At 45.9% G+C, this 15834-nt stretch overlaps 1 protein-coding gene and 1 long non-coding RNA gene across 4 annotated transcripts in view; one reads left to right on the forward strand and one right to left on the reverse strand.

Moving 5' to 3' along the window:
- Positions 1–338: 338 nt before the first annotated feature.
- Positions 339–15834, forward strand: part of Tmem266 (transmembrane protein 266) — a 114351-nt gene continuing 98855 nt past the window's right edge. Inside the window, exon 1 of one of the 2 annotated variants that reach the window (XM_087563355.1) lies at positions 339–398. The gene's annotated coding sequence lies outside the window, so the exon portion shown is untranslated. 2 annotated transcript variants of the gene reach the window in all.
- Positions 13693–15834, reverse strand: part of LOC148004142 (uncharacterized) — a 53157-nt gene continuing 51015 nt past the window's right edge. The window contains exons 5-6 of one of the 2 annotated variants that reach the window (XR_015627274.1): positions 15594–15654; positions 13693–13951 (exon numbers count right to left, since the gene is read on the reverse strand). This is a non-coding gene — a long non-coding RNA (uncharacterized LOC148004142). The remainder of the gene's footprint in view (positions 13952–15593; positions 15655–15834) is intronic. The other variant, XR_015627275.1, reaches the window with a different exon arrangement.

The raw sequence follows: 15834 nt of genomic DNA on the forward strand, positions 1-15834 counted from the left end.
GACCGCAGGCGCCCGCCCACCTTCGGCCGCACCCGCCAGCCTCCGCTTCGGGCTCTTGTTCGTGAGTCCCGTCACCCGCGCCACTTGGCCTGCCTGCCCTTCGCCGGGGTTGACTGCCCACACGCGGCCCCTGCTAGTCCCAGTTTCCTAGACAGCCACACGGCCCCTCTGCAGCCTCCGGAACGCGCGAGCGGGTGCGGGCGCGGGCAGCGAGAGCGCAGGCGCGGGCCCGGGAGAGACGCGGTCGCGAAAGCGCGTGCGCGCGCGCTCGAGTGGGGTGGGCGGAGGGAGCGGCGGGGCCGCGAGGGGGCGGGGGGGGGGGCGGAGAGGGGAGCCCCGGGAGCGGGAGCGCGGGCCCGGCGCTGCAGAGCAGAGCGAATCCTGAGCTCCGGCAGCAGGTATGTGTTCTTGCAGCCGGCAGCCGGCAGCTGCCGGGGCTTCCCCTGCTGTGGCCCAGGCAGGAGGGTGAGGGAGGCAAGGGTAGGGACCGGTCACTGTTTGCAGGGTGCCTGCCCTGGAGGACTAGGATCCTGCAGCTGACCTTCATGTCCCAGGCTGGGGAGCCGGACGACCATCCGCTGGGCAGCGCGGGGTCTTCAGCTCCAGACTGGGGATCTGCTTGTCACATGCTTCTTATTTATTTTTGCAAACTGTCCTGGTTCGGGTCCAGCTGCAGATGCCTTCCCTCCTATTCTTTGCCTCTGTGTGCCATCTTGCATTTATTAATAAAACATGAAAGCTGGGGGTGCGGGAGGTTTGCTTCTGAGGGGAATCCCATTGCAGTATAGCAAGCGGACGCCTATTTTCGGTTTTCAGACGTGGTGTAGAGGTGGGAATCCCACACCCTAGGGATTTGTGGCTTGGCTGGTCGTGACCACTTCCTAGTGGGCTTCCCCGGTTTGTCGCTAGGCGCCCCAGAGACAGGATGGACGGTCTGGAAAGAGTGAAGGGTTTCACGTCAGCCTGGCATACTGTTCGGAGGACAGGTGCAAGCTACAGCATACAGTTCCCTGCTGGCTAACTTGCCAGGGAGGCTTAAACCCAGAAAAAAAATCTTTCTAAATTGTTCATAGGAGGCCTTGAATTGAATATCTGAGACTTGCCTACTCAAACTCATCGGGGTTTTGCATCTGAAGCCGATTAAAGCTAGCCACCTGTTGGAAGTCAGACCCCATACTCCATTCTGTTTCATAGTCACCAATACTGAGATAATGAGAGGCCCACAAGATCCCTTCTGTCCTCTTTAAATGTGTTGCCTGTCATTTCTTTCTTTTGAAATAAAATCTTATTTTTTGCATTATATATTTTAAACTGAAATATGGTTTATTTCTATTCCATATACATACACCACCATATTCTAAGCACTGGCTGGGTTTCTCTTCAGTGTATGCTATTATTTTCCCTAGCTTTAACTTAGCTGTGAAGAAGAGTGGGGAAAGTGGACTGTATGCAACTGCTTCCCTCCCCCAGAAATAAGAGAGTGAAAAAGAACAGAAAGAGCTGGAAGCACAAAATAAAAATGACTATCTCAAGATGTGGGGGTCGGGCAGCTGGTCTGTGATACCAGATTAAACCAGGAGATAGATGTACTCGTGTGGACCCAGTGCTGAGTTAAACGCCGTTTGTGGCTGATTTCCTTGGGTTTTCATTGCAAGGCTGTCATCTCTGTGTTGGAGATGAAGAAGCTGGCACTTAAACGGTTAACTGACTTACCCAAGGTCACATAGTCAGGAGCAGGGTAAAGATCCAGTCCTTTGCATCATACCGGATTGCAGGGCGCTGGGGGCTTGGCATTTAACTCCAGTCTTCCTACCTCATCCACCTTTTCCCTCATGTGAGCGCACAGGCCCTGATGCAATTTCCCATTTCACAGATCGTCCGAGTTTTGTGGCTTTCCAATGCGAGGAACTGACGTTCACGAGTGGCACTGTGTGGAATTTCTTTTGTGGTGACACTGAACCTATTTTTAAACACAGGGTCCAAGGCATCCTGCTGTAAAACTATCCCACGTAATCAATTATGTTCAGAATTTTGTTTCGCTCCCAGTTTAAACCCATAAGGTACCTACAAATCATGTGGGTGCTGGTGTAGTCTTCACACGCTCGCCCCATCCTACCCGTTTGAACACCATTTTTGCCATCACTGCCAGTCATCATTCTGGTGTCTTATCACACTTGTGGGTGCTGTAATGTTGTGAAGAACTCCATGCCAGCCATGTGCCAGGATCTGGTGTCTACAAACATGGCAACTATTCACTCAAAGCTCTTAGAGTGTATCTGTCTGACTACGGATATATATTTAATCTCCTTTTTCCCAAGTACGTTCTTACAGCTCAGGTGTTGGTCTTGGTTACACATTCGTAGCAGTTTTCATGGACTTATAAACTGTTATAGTTTCGGGAATGGAAAATTCACCTAACAGAGCTGCTAGCTTTTATATCCAGGTCCTGTAATTAAGCTAGGAATGAGAAAGGTATGGTTGAAGTTAGAGAATTAACTGGAAAGCATATTGAAAATATAGTTGTTAATGATGCATGCCTTGGTTATGGGAGATAACAGGAAACAAGGTATTTAAAATTGCTTAATCCAAGTTCCATAAGCTGTTTTCTTCCTTGGTCATGAGCCTGGTTTGAGAGAATGTTACCTCCTTCATTATACTGACATCTATTGATAGTAGACGATTTGTATAGAAGATTCTCTCCTTAGAAAATACTCCGTTTTGGAATAGTACAATTTCCAGGGCTTATGGAAATGCTGAGGTGGACATTTTCTGCCCTGGAGATTTCCAGCTTACGGTCAGAAAGTCGGGATAAATCCTGAGGGCACTGAGAAGAAACAGAAAGAAGGGAGAGGTGTTGCTTGATTTCTGGGGAAGAAAGGGGCTTTCCCTTGGGAAGCATCAGGATCTTCTCCAGGTAGGACTCTCATAATTGCCAAGCATGAGGTAGACTAGTTGCCTTCCCTGCAAACAGAATTTTATGTAATGCACACATGAGCTCCCTTCTCGGTGCCTGGGTCAACTCTGGAAATGTAAAGGAGCAAAAATTCTAGACTATGTCTTCTTTTCTTGAAACATTTTCAAACTTGGAAAAGCCATGGGGTAATTATGAAGGCTTCCCGGTTACTTTTTATTCCTCTCGCTGAGAGTGAACGTTTCAGAGGGGAGAGGAAGGACTACCATTTTCAAGCTGCATGTTTTGCTGTAATTGGTTATAGTGCACATTTCAATGCATTGGTGAATAAGATTCTGTGAACTGTCTTGTGTTGGCTGACCCTGCAAGTTATTTAGTTATGAGATGGAGTTTTACTTATGCCCCTTAATTTAATGTTTTTAAATGAAAGATTTAGTGCCAACGCTTGTGAATCACAGAGGTTCGTAGATAGTTTATATGGAGTTCTTTAATTTCATTGGTTTCTGCTTTTATCCTTGGTTTGTGCTTTTGTAGCAAGGATCCTCCATCCCCTTCTTCCACATGGAATCGGCTGGGACCATGGATGCTGGCCAAGGACCATCTCGGAGCTCATTTGGGACCTTCTGTGGCTGAGGTCTAATCGGAGGACCCAAGAACTCCCTAAGAGTCCTGAAGTTGGGTCATACCAACCTATCTTAGGTGGGGTGGGATGAAGTCTATACAGAGCAGACCAGAAAGCTTATTCCCCTGCATCAGTCAACACTGGCCTAGGCTACGATTTTTTTTGCAAATGTAATAAATATTCATTGTAGAATGTTCAGTCTTTTTTTTTTTTTAAAGGAAAATTGAAAGTCAGTAGTGAAAAATCAAAATCTTTGGTAATCTTTTTAAAAAAATTTATTTATTTATTTCATCTTTATTAACTTGGGTATTTCTTATTTACATTTCGATTGTTATTCCCTTACCCGGTTTCCTGGCTAACATCCCCCTAACCCCTCCCCTCCCCTTCTCTACGGGTGTTCCCCTCCCCATCCTCCCCCATCTTTAGTAGTCTTAACCATTACCAGTAGCTACCATTAAGGGCTTGGTGTGGATTGCTTGAGATTTTAAAGTGCAGAAACTAAAATGTTACTTTCTTACAACTCGTATGTTCAAAGACAAATAGTGCTTTTTGGTTTGTTTTCTTGCACCTGCCAAGACATCTTTGACGTCTGAGAGGCCCTTGAATGGCCAGATTCTAAACACTTGATTCAGCCTCACTGGGAGCTGTAGGGAAGAGCCCTACACCTAGGGAAAGGCTGTGGGAACTGATGGGTGGTGTGGTAGGAAGCAGCATGTGCTGTGTCCCGATGGGGAGTTTCATATTCCAAGTCTCTTTGCAGTCACCCCTTGTGGTCTGGTGTACAGCTGAGGAGCTGGGAGCCCTGATAAACAACACAGGACCTGATATCTAGTCTGTCAGTGAGGCTCAGACGTTGGCTTTTTCCTTTGGCTGTGATTGCAGGATGAAGTAGGCTCTGTCCTTTGTCCTCTGACCTTCCATCCATTCCTTCCTCTCCACCCATACTGGCCTCTCTGCTGTTTCTCTGCCTCGGGGTCTTGGCTATAATAGGTTTTTCTCCCAGAACGCTCTTCCTGCAGGCTCTGCGGGCTCACTTTTTTTACCTCCTCGAGGCTTTGCTTAAAGTCTAACTGTGCCTTCAAAAGCCCTTAGCTCGTCTTCCTGTCTTGTTTGCATCCTGACACCTCCTAGCACACAACATTTAGTCTTCCTTGATTTTATCTCCATCTCCTCTATGGAACAAATGTGCCAGAAGACAAAGGTTTTGCCCGTTTTTACTCTCTTATCCCTCACGCTGTGGAAATGGGGCAGACAACTCACTGTGGCATCCCCAAATCCCCCCAGCTTCCCACATTTCTTGTTTTTGTTAGTGGTGGCTCTCGCTGTTCCCTGCAGTGGCTTGCTATGTTCTTTACAGCATCACCAAGGATCGTGCACAAAGAATTAGGGGAAAATGCGTCTTACTTTTGCTCTGAATGTTGTGAACGAGGCAACTACTGGGGAGAACTGGGTGGTATAGAGATGGAGAGGAAGTTCCTGAGAGTTGTTCTTATGGGGGTGGGGGTGGGAGGATGGGAGGATAAGGGGGTAGGGGAAGCGGTCTGTAAAGCTTCCCCTCTATTTGGGCTGCACAATGCTTTTGACGGCTTCCAAAGGAGACTCTAGAATGCTTTGTTGACCACCAAGTTTTTAGCCCTTATCACTAAGAAGAGAATCTAGGCTCCCTCAGGACACTGTTTCACCCAGGCCAGCTGATCATCGTCCCCCCTGTAGTTAACCTGCTACATTGTTTAGACATTAAATAGCCCTTGGTGTCTTTCTTGCCGAAGTGAGGGTTCACTCTCAAAGCACTTAGCCAGTTTGTCTGGGCAGTACTGTTGGCAAGCATGAGCCGGCAGCTGCACTCAGGTTCCTTTGGTCCAACAAACCAGAATGTGCAGTTTGCAGGAGTACTGTCTGGGACAGAACAAAATCATAGGCACTTTGAGGACTGATTCAAACCTAGAACTCTGAATAAGGAGTCAGACTGGGGTGCTGAAGGAGCTGATAGTCATGGAAAGAGGCCTTGATAAAAGAACAACCCCCTCTTCCTCTTGTCCTCTACCTCCTCTTCCTCGGCTGCCCTCATGGCTTGCATTGTTTGCCCTAAGTAGACTTCCCTTTCAAAAGCCACAGTCCCCCTAAGACTGGGTTGATTTGTAACAAAAACTACTTAGTACCTAGCATGAAAACCAACAGCCACAGTCCTAACCACTCATTAAAACAAAGTATCTGTCCGAGAGTGTCTGTTTAGCAGCTCAGACTGGGATCAGACAGATGTTCTCAGTGTGCAGCCCTGGTGCAATGACTTTCGGATGCTTTCCCTCCTCAAAATAGCTCCTAAGCGATCTGTGTGGACCTGATAAGATGGCTTCCTCCCTAACAGTTTCCCTAGAAAGAGTTAAAATTCTGCATTTTACCTGCTTGCAAACCAGCTAATTGTCTCCCACCATTATTACTAAAATGAGCTCTTTTTGAAAGAATAGAATATTTCAAACCCTCAAAGTTGAGGTTGTGCCTCATCGGGCTCGCTCCTGGAAACCTTCCTCTTGTCCTCCCTGCCAGTCCCTCTCCAGGGCTAGATTTGCTGTCCTCCTCCTTGCCCTACGGGAGACTCCTGTCCTCACCTCTCTTCCCACAGAGATCTGGTAAAGGTCACAAATCTGATGGCTGTTTCTCAGATTTCCTTCCTGATGGCTCAGCAACACCTGAGCCTGCTGCTGCTTCCTGGAAACTCTCTGTCCATCTGCCTCCTTGCACTTCCCGATCCGTCCCAGGCCAGTGTTGTTGAGGGGGATGAGCTCTGCCCAGGATTTGAATCCAGGTCCTTGCACTTGCTCACGGCGGAACATGAAATAGTTAACTGTCTCGGGTCCCCTGTGAAAGAGCTATGTGGTGGCTTCAGGAATGAAGGTGAAGGGAGCATGGCAAGAGAGCAGCAGTCACTAAATGTCACCATTGATCATTAATGTATCTTTGTATTAATGTATCTTGTGTCTTTGGGGGAAAACCCACTTTCCCTCCTCTAAGACTGGTTCTTGTTCAGTTTCCCTTCAGCCCTTTCTCCCCAGTATATTCCCCAAGGGCTAATTTCACCTTGTCCTGCTATGCCTCACTTCTCTGCCAGAGGGACAAAGAGGTTGAGGGCTCTGCCTGCCTGCCTGCCTGCCGGGAGGCACAGAGTGCAGCCTGCTTTGTGACGTCAGCCATCCTCCCTTGGGCATGGAGCCTATCTCACTGGCAGATCACAAATTACTCAAAAACATCAGCTGTGATTTATACTTCTCAAAAATAGCTCTCTCAGCGTCCAGCCCAATACTTTACACACAGTGGGATTTTAGCTCCTATCTGTTATCCACTCAGACATTGTAGTTTTATATGTGGACTTTCCAAAATCCTTCTTTCTAAATTGACGCCCGTATTGATCGGCTCTGGAGTCCATGCAGGCTTTATAGGAGAAAACTGAGTCGACAGAGCCAGGACAGCAACCCCCTGAGAACCTTTTGGAATGCGGAGGGATGTACAGGGATAACTAAAAGTAATGGGAGTACAGGGGGTGATTTAAAAAGTAGCTCGGCGTCTTCCCGACCTATGGAGCTATTTTTAAAGTGTTTAGCGTTTTAGTTTTGTGTGTCTGTTGCTTTCTCTCCCAGTCCTTTCCGCCACCAGGATAAACTGAACGCTCAGGGTTCAAGCAACACACCCACCAGCCCTCACACTTGACACAGACCTCCTCTGAGCCGCTCTGGTCTGGGCCTGCATTCTTCCCCTGTGCCAAGTGGAGAGGACATTAAAGTTAATAGGTGGGATATCCACCTTAAAAAAGAAAAAGTTGAGATGTCCTAGCTGGTAAAGTGGGTTCTGTACAAGCACAAGGGCTTGTGTTCAGATCCACAGTGCCTATGCAAACCAACAAGCAAACCGTGCCCTCCCCCTGCCCCAAACAAAACAAATGGACAGAGCCCCTGGCAGCCAGTCCAGCCGATAGTTCAAGTGAGTGATCCTGCATCCCAAAATAAGATGGGGTTCACTGAGCCTACTTGAGGAAGTCCATTAGTGAGACAGAGTCAGTCAGCTAGTCAGCCAGTCAGACAGACAGATACACACACACACACACACACACACACACACACACACACACACACACACATACACACCACAATCTAATCCCATTACTGGTGTGCCCAGTTGGAATAAAGGATAGTACGTGGTTTTCACCAGTATCTACTTTCTCCGAGGTCAGGAAAAACCAGAATTTCTTTTCAGCTGTCAGTATAGTGACTTTCTTCTTCAATGGAGGTCACTGGGTATAGCAACCACACCCCTGGGCAGGTCCCATCCCCAGGAGTGACCAACACAGAATGAACTCAGTGGTATTTTTTGGTGTACTTTTGTTTTTGTTCTGGCTTTTTTGTATTTTCCTTTTTTTCTTTTTCTTTCTTTTTTTTCCCTTTGGTTGGTTTTTGGTTTTGGTTTTTTGTTTTTTTTTAAGGGGGAGGAATCTGGGTCTTTTTTTTGTTTGTTTGTTTGTCCTGAGAGGGAGAAAGAGAAGTGCACACATAAAGTTGGATGGTAGAGAGATGTGTAGGATTTCTGAAGAGTTGGGGGAGAGAAGAAACACGATTTAATATATTATATGAAAAAATAATTAAAAATCATACAACAAAAAAGAAAAAACTCAAACAACTTTCACTAGAGGATACTAAGGGCCAGGCTCCTTGCAACTTGAAGTTTCAAGGGGAATGTCCTGTCCCCTCAGAAACACTGTCAACCAACAGTCTGAGCCAGGTGATTCATTTGCATGGGGCCACATGCATGATATGCCAGTAAAATAGCCACAAAATCGAGACCATCTTAACTCCCGAAGGACTTCGATCTGGATGCGACAACATATTCTAGGAATACTGCAGTCATTCATGGCTTATTTTATTTGGGCATTTCAAGTGTACAAAATGCAGTCAGGACTATAATAATAAGTTTATCAAACTAAAAATAGTGTTTCTGCAGAACACTAAGTGGTTTACAATGTTAAGAGATTCTGTCTGACCTGTGGAGTGCTGGACCTGCTCTCCAGTTTCCTTTTGACTGAAGAGCTGCACCAAGACAGCACTTTAGGAGTTCCAGGGGTGAAGAATGAACGACAAGGTGCTTTGTGCTCTAGTGAAAGGCCACAGTTGTGATGGGAGAGCCCACCTTCAGTCAACAGTCACCATTACGTTCTCTCCAAAGGCAGTTGCAGAAATTGCATTCCACACCCAAAGTGTGATAGTTAAGTATGTGCTTGCTGGAAAACTTTAAGGCTCTATCCTTGGAAGAAACCTGCTTTGGCTGAAGATTAGCTCCCTTGTTGTCTTTGGGGAAAAGAAAGCGCATACTGGAGACTTTCCCTGTGCTCTCTACCCAGGAGTCTGAGATAACCGGAGATCAGAGGAGGGCAGATGTCTCCATGACCATAGACAAAGCATAGCCTAAGGTGGCTTCAAACTTATGATCCTCCTGCCTCCACCTCTTCGGCATGTCCTACTAGGTGAGGAAAAGAGCTTGGCCCTGGATAAATGGCTGCATATTTGATTTAGACCAGATGAGGTCTTGTTAATACCTAACCGTCAGAAGTGGTTCTAGCACGTGCGAGAAGGCAGAAAGCTACAGAAGCTGTCCAAGTTGTCTTCAAGGCCAGAGAAGAGAAGACCGTTATAGACAGTTTGAGGACAAAGGCCAGTACATTGAGTGGAAATAGTTCCTCCCTGTTTCCCAAGGTGACAGAAGAATGCCTCACATAGTACATAGCATGCCACATGCTTTTCTTCTTTTTAACACAGCGAAGTCTTATGTCAGCCAAACCTGAGAAGGCTTATCTTTCAAACAGTCCAGAGGGTCATTAGCAATAAAGAATCATAAAGTTTGTGCATTGTTTCTAATTTTCTTTTGGACTTATTTATTTCATGTACATGATTATTTTGCTTGCATGTATGTATGTATGTATGTATGTATGTATGTATGTATGTATGTATACCATATGCATGCCAGGTACCTTTAGGGGGTCAGAAGAAGGTGTTAGAACCCTGAGAACCAGAATTACAAGTGGTTGTGAGCCACCATATGGTAAACCCAGGGCCTCTGCAAGAACAAAGGCCCTTAACCATCTCTCCAGCCCAGGTATTTTTTTTTAAGATATAATACTAATGGGGTTGGGGATTTAGCTCAGTGGTAGAGTGCTTGCCTAGGAAGCGCAAGGCCCTGGGTTCAGTCCCCAGCTCCGAAAAAAGAACCAAAAAAAAAAAAAAGATATAATACCATATTGCATGTATAAAGGAGTACAGAATAGTCTAAATATAACTTTACCAAGCAGTCAAAATACTCATGTGACTTGGTTTAAGATTTTTATTTTTGTTCTTTGAGAATTTCATACTATATATTTTAATTATATTCACATCAACTCCTCCCGAATACAATCCCTAGCCTCCAATTTTGTGTTATTTATTTATTGGTAAATAAAACTGTTGACTCTCAGTTTGTGTACTCCTGGGTCCGGGCCATCTGCTGAAGTGTGACCAATCTACCCGGAGCCCTGTCCTTAAAGAAAACTTAGAAGCCATCGCCTGTCTGTAGCTCTTCAGTTAGGGGCAGAGGCTCACAAATCCCTTCCTACTCCACGACAGCTTGTTGGATGGCTTAATTTCACACAGGATCATAAGTACAGAGATCCTGTACTCTGTTTTGGTCTGGCCTTCCTCAGTCTCTGGCTCTTACAGTCTGCCCCCTCTTCCATGATGGTCACGGAGCCTTAGCGGCGGGGTGTGATAGACGTGATTCATTTGAGCTCTCCGCTGACACTCACTCTCTGCACTTGGACCGGTTGAGATTTTCTATGTCAACCAACATCCATTACACCAAGAAACCACTCAGACGATGTATGAGAATTACACTTAATCTATTGGGGGCAGACATACAAATTTAGAGGACAGTTTGGTTCTGTATCCATTAAGTAGAATAGCAGAACAACAATAGGTAGACTTCTAGGGCCTACGGATTCCCAGTCATGGGTTCATGGCTATATTTACAGTTCCAGGCATGTGTTTTCTCCATGGGTGGGCTTTAAATCCAGCCAGGAAGACGCTGGTTACCCCAATAGCGTTTGTGCCGTTGTTGTACATATGCACATACCTTGGCACACTGGTCATAACTGCAGCTCGCCAGGTTCACAGCTGGATAAAATTATTAAAATCTCCTGCCAGGAACCCAAACAGCACCCTCCAGTGCTGTGAAAGCCAGCCAGGATGGAGAAAGCAACTGTACAAACAATTGTTCCGTGTCTGTGACCATTTCGTGTGGAGTCTTCAGCAAAACCGTCTTAAGTACCTCGTTCTAGCGGACAGACCAGAGCAACAGCAGCGTCCTGTATTGGGGGGGCATCTCCAGAACCATATGACTTACTTCAGCATTTCATTCACTTTAATTTAGCAATGTAGAGCTGAACCTGCAATATCTCCAAGATATGTCTATACTCCAGATTTTGAAAAGAAACGCTAGCCTAGAGCATCGGGATTCCTGGAATCCAGTCTTAGCTCTTCCGCAAACTAGAGGTGCAGCTGCAGACAAGTCACCTTACCTCTCTAGGTCCTGACATCCTCTTTTGTCCAGTGACAGAAGTGAGCTTTGTGGTTTAAGTATCCCAAAATAATGCCTCTACTTCTCTAAACCACATAGTGGCCACAAAACAGCAGGACAAAATAGTTCACACAGGTGAGCTGGTTTTACGAATCATATTTCGGTTGTATTTGTTGGAAGACTCAAGCACAGATGAATGACATTTGGCAGGGGAAAACCTTAGTCTATCCGAAACCCTTAATTACACACTGTGGGTAGCTTTGTACCTTGGATGTGTCAAAGGACAGCACGTGGTCAAATGACTTGCGATGGAGATAGTCAGAATCTTGCCACAGCTCGTTCAGCTGTGGATGATTGGCTTATGTCAGAGACGTAGAGATGTATCGTCCAGATTCCCAGCAGATTCTGCTCTAAAAACCTGAGTCCTAGCTGGGCAGTGGCATTGGACTGCACACCTTTAATTCCATCACTGGAGAGGCAGAGAGGCAGAGAGACAGAAGCAGGTAGACCTTTGAATTTGAGGACAAACTGGTCTAGAGAACAAGTTCCAGGACAGCTAGGGGTACCCAGAGAAACCTTGTATCAAAAAAATACATACATAAATAAATAAACAAACAAAGAACAAAAGAAAGACAGACAGAAAGGAAAAAGGACCCGAGTCCTATTTTTGAAGGATTCATGCCCAGTTCCTACAGAGACAAGTCTCTTGTCACTGACCACACTCAGTGGGAAGTGTGACCACTGTAGGTACTTACGCATTGGATTTGTTTCAAGACTTTGTTTATAGTTAAATACTATTGCCACTGTAGGTGTAAGGAGATTGCTCATTGGGGCTGGGGATTTACCTCAGTGGTAGAGCGCTTGCCTAGGAAGCGCAAGGCCCTGGGTTCGGTCCCCAGCTCCGAAAAAAAAGAACCAAAAAAAAAAAAAAAAAAAAGGAGATTGCTCATGTGTGTGCATGTATGTGACAGTGCGTGTGGAAACCAGAAGTCCATATCAAGTGTCTTCCTCAGTCTCTCTATCTTAATTTTTGAGACAGTCTTTTTTTTCTGCTGGAACTTGCCGATTTGCCTTGACTGACTGGCCAGCAAGCCCCAGGGATCTGCCATCTCCTCCTTCCCAGTGCTGGGATTATAGCTACGTGCCATTTAGCTCTTACATGGATGGTAGAGCCTCATACTTGTATAACAAACAACTTATCGACTGAGCCATCTCCTCAGCTCCCACAGGTGTAGCTAGCTTCTTGTGAGACACTGGTTCATGTATCCCACGCTGGCCTTGAACTCACTCTGCAGTTAAGATGACCTTGAATTTCTTACCCTCTTGCCTCCGTCTCCTGAGTACTGAGGTTAGATGTGTGTACCATCACACCTAGCTTATGGGATGCTGGGGGTAGAACCAAGGGCTCCATGCATGCCTTGGCAAACACTTTACCAGCTGAGCTATATGTAGAGCTCTGGGTGTAGGTCAAGGGAGAGCACTGGGCATCCTCCCAGAGTACTCCCCACTGTTCCCTGGAGACAAGGCTCCTCACGGAACCTTGAGCTCACTGTTGTTCTGGCTAGGTTGTCTGGCCAAAGTGATCCTCCTGCCTCTGCATCCTACCCAACCCCGTAAGCGCTGGGGTTACAGGCACACATAGCCACACCCAGTTTTCTACATGGGTGTGGGATCCAAATTCAGGTCCTCATATTTACACAGCAGATGCATTTTCCCACTAAACAATCTCCCAAACCTAAAATGTTTTTATGTAAAATGATTTTACATATGTAAATATGTAATACCTATTTTACCGATACGTATATTCCTATATATATTATGGATATATCTTTATACCTATTGATATTAATGATATTTTTAATTATTTTTAATTGCAGTAAAACACACATAAAGCTTACCAGTCTAACCATTGAACTCAGTTGTATTTAGTGTATTTATAGCATTATGCCATCATCCTCATCACCACCATCACCATCATCACCACCACCACCATCATCATCACCATCATCGTCCAAGACCAGAAGTCTCCATCTTGCAGAACTGAGACTTTGCCATTAACTACATATACTCTGTTCCCTTTACAGCTTTATGTTATTGATATTACAAAGTACCTCTTTATATTTTATAATAGGTTTTAATGCTTTCCATTTAGTTCAGCTTAATAACTTGCCAAGGACAGCAAAAAGGGCCTGTGTAGTGAGATGCTGAAATTCGGAAGATGTAGAAGAAAACAGAAAAAGGAACTTGTAGGTCTGTGTCGACCTCATGGACGATGTGGAGCTTGTAAATACAATGGGGATGTCTTTGGAGTGTGGGAGGCAGATGAGTGAAATGTCTGAGGTTGTTTTAGGGTCATGGGGATGCCTCGGAGGATTGACTGCATGGGGAGACAACAGGGGAACAGCTGGGTTCAGCAGCCTGGGTAATACAGAAAGTGACTCAGCTGCAGGGCTGACTGTGTAAGTGGATCAAATGGTTGGAATCCGGATACATTTTGAAGGTGAAGCCCACGATTCACTAATGATTGGGTTTGAGGTGGGAGAGAAAGCAAGAATCAAGGCGGGCCTCATAGTTTGGGGGTGAACAACCGGAGGGATGAAATTGCCGTTTATTGATGTGGGGATAGAGGAGGAGGACACTTTAAATGGAGGAAATGAGGAGTTCTGTTTCAATCATGTTACATTTCACAGTCTATTAGAGATCTAATTGAAGATGTCAAACAGGCAGTTGAGTAGGCAAGTCTGGATCTCAGGGAGAGAACGGGGCTGGAGTCAGACATTTCAGAGATGTTCTGTAGGTGCATTTTAAGCTGTGGGTTTGAATGAACTTTCCTAGGACAAGAAAGAGAAGATAGTTGGGGACGAGGGTCACAGTCATGTCGGTGTTCAGAGGTCAAGGGGAAGACCCAATGATGGAAATTAGGACAGAGCACCCCATGAGGGAAGAGATTAACACTAGACAGTATGGTCTCCTGATAGCCAAGAAAGCTCTTTAGGAAGAGTGGCCAGTTGTGTCTAAAGCGGCTAAGGATGGAGCATTATGTTTAGCAATGGCTTTTGTTGAGATGAACCTGCAGACACCACAGTCTGCGTCTCTCTGATGACGTGACTAGGTGAGGACATCTGCCTCAAGCAAGTCCACTTCATTTTGTTGCCACAGTAATTTGGCTGAAGTTTATCAAACACCCTTTGCCTCATGATGGTCTATGAACTAAGAGTGACTGGACTGAATCACATCATGGCTCTGGTCTCAACACAGGTTAATAATCTAAGAGGAACTTCAGAGTTCCTGAGCCGAGTCTTCTGAGTCCTAGGGCTCTGGCCTCAGACATCTCTGTACGTTTTCAAACTCAGCCTCTATTTTGTCCTTACCTAAGCCTGGTACCGAGAAGGTGGTTCTTTAAGCTGTCTGTCGTTCCTCCTTAAAAATCAATGCTTTATTTCTTGACAGAAAGCTACCCTCCCTGTTCTTGTCTTCCCAGCTATATAAAGAAATTTACCTTCTTAATGGGATGCTAAACACACTTCAGGAGGTTGTCGATAATTTTCTGAATATTCTCTTTTGAATTCTACACACACACACACACACACACACACACACACACACACACAAATCGGGGCTTTGCCTGCACCAGAATGAAGAATGGTCTCGTTTTCGTACAACCTCTGACTTACCATTAGCTCACCTTACATCCAACAGTTAATTAGAAAGACAGGACAGACAGAAAGACAGATAGAAATGCATAATGCAATCTGCTGACTCCATTTAGTGTTGCTTTTATGTGGATGTTTTTAGGGCTGACCACTTGGTATTAGATAACCAATTAAAGAGCTCTTCCCTGGGGAAGCCTGATTCTTTCTCTCTCAGCAGCAATTAATTGTCTGTAGCCTTTCATCCACGGGAGGGGGGCTTGTGAGAGTGTCCCTACCCATAGCCCTGTGAAGTAACCACCCCCCCCACAGGTTTATGTGTTGACCACTTGATCTACAGCTAGTGGCTGTTTAGAAGATTCTGGAGTCTCGGGGATATGGCTTTCAGAAGTGGATCAGAAGGATGCACCCAGCTTTTCTGCACCTACTTTTGTTTCCTAACCCATCAAGATGAGTACGTTGCAGGGTAGGCTGCACAGGCTGACCAACCACTATGCTCTCTCTGCCATGATAGACTGATGTCCTCTTGAACCATGGGCTAAATTTAAACCTGTCCTCATGGAAGTTCCTTCTGTCCACTATTTTGTCACAATGAGAAAAGTAACAAGCACATTGAGTCTCTAGGAAGGTTTCCTTCTCAGGAAGTTTACCATGTCTTAGCAGAGATTGCGTCCAGAGGCAGGGCAAGAAGACCTCGGAGGAAGGCGTAGGCACAAGGAGGTAAATGTCAAGAGGGTTCCTGAGAAGGAGCACATTATATGGGGTGGAGCCTCAACAGGGAGAAAGGGGCCAGGCAAGACAACTTATTCAACAAAGCGCTTACCTTGCAATTGGGAAGAGCTGAGTGTAATTCTAAAGCTCACGGAAAGGCTGGGCATCTGGCGCTGGGAAGACAGAGGGAGGTGGATCCCTGGAGCTGGGTATGGCCATCCAGCCCAGGTTACTCTGTGAGCCAAGCCAGTGAGAGCCTCAAATCATCTCAAAATTAAGTGATGGTGCCTAAGGAACAATACCAAACATTGTCCCTCAGCCGGCCTCCACACTCGTGTGCACGTGAATCTGCA

Source organism: Rattus norvegicus, chromosome 8 (assembly GCF_021556685.1).
Source record: "Rattus norvegicus strain SHRSP/BbbUtx chromosome 8, alternate assembly SHRSP_T2T, whole genome shotgun sequence".
NCBI classification, from domain to species: Eukaryota; Metazoa; Chordata; class Mammalia; order Rodentia; family Muridae; genus Rattus; species Rattus norvegicus.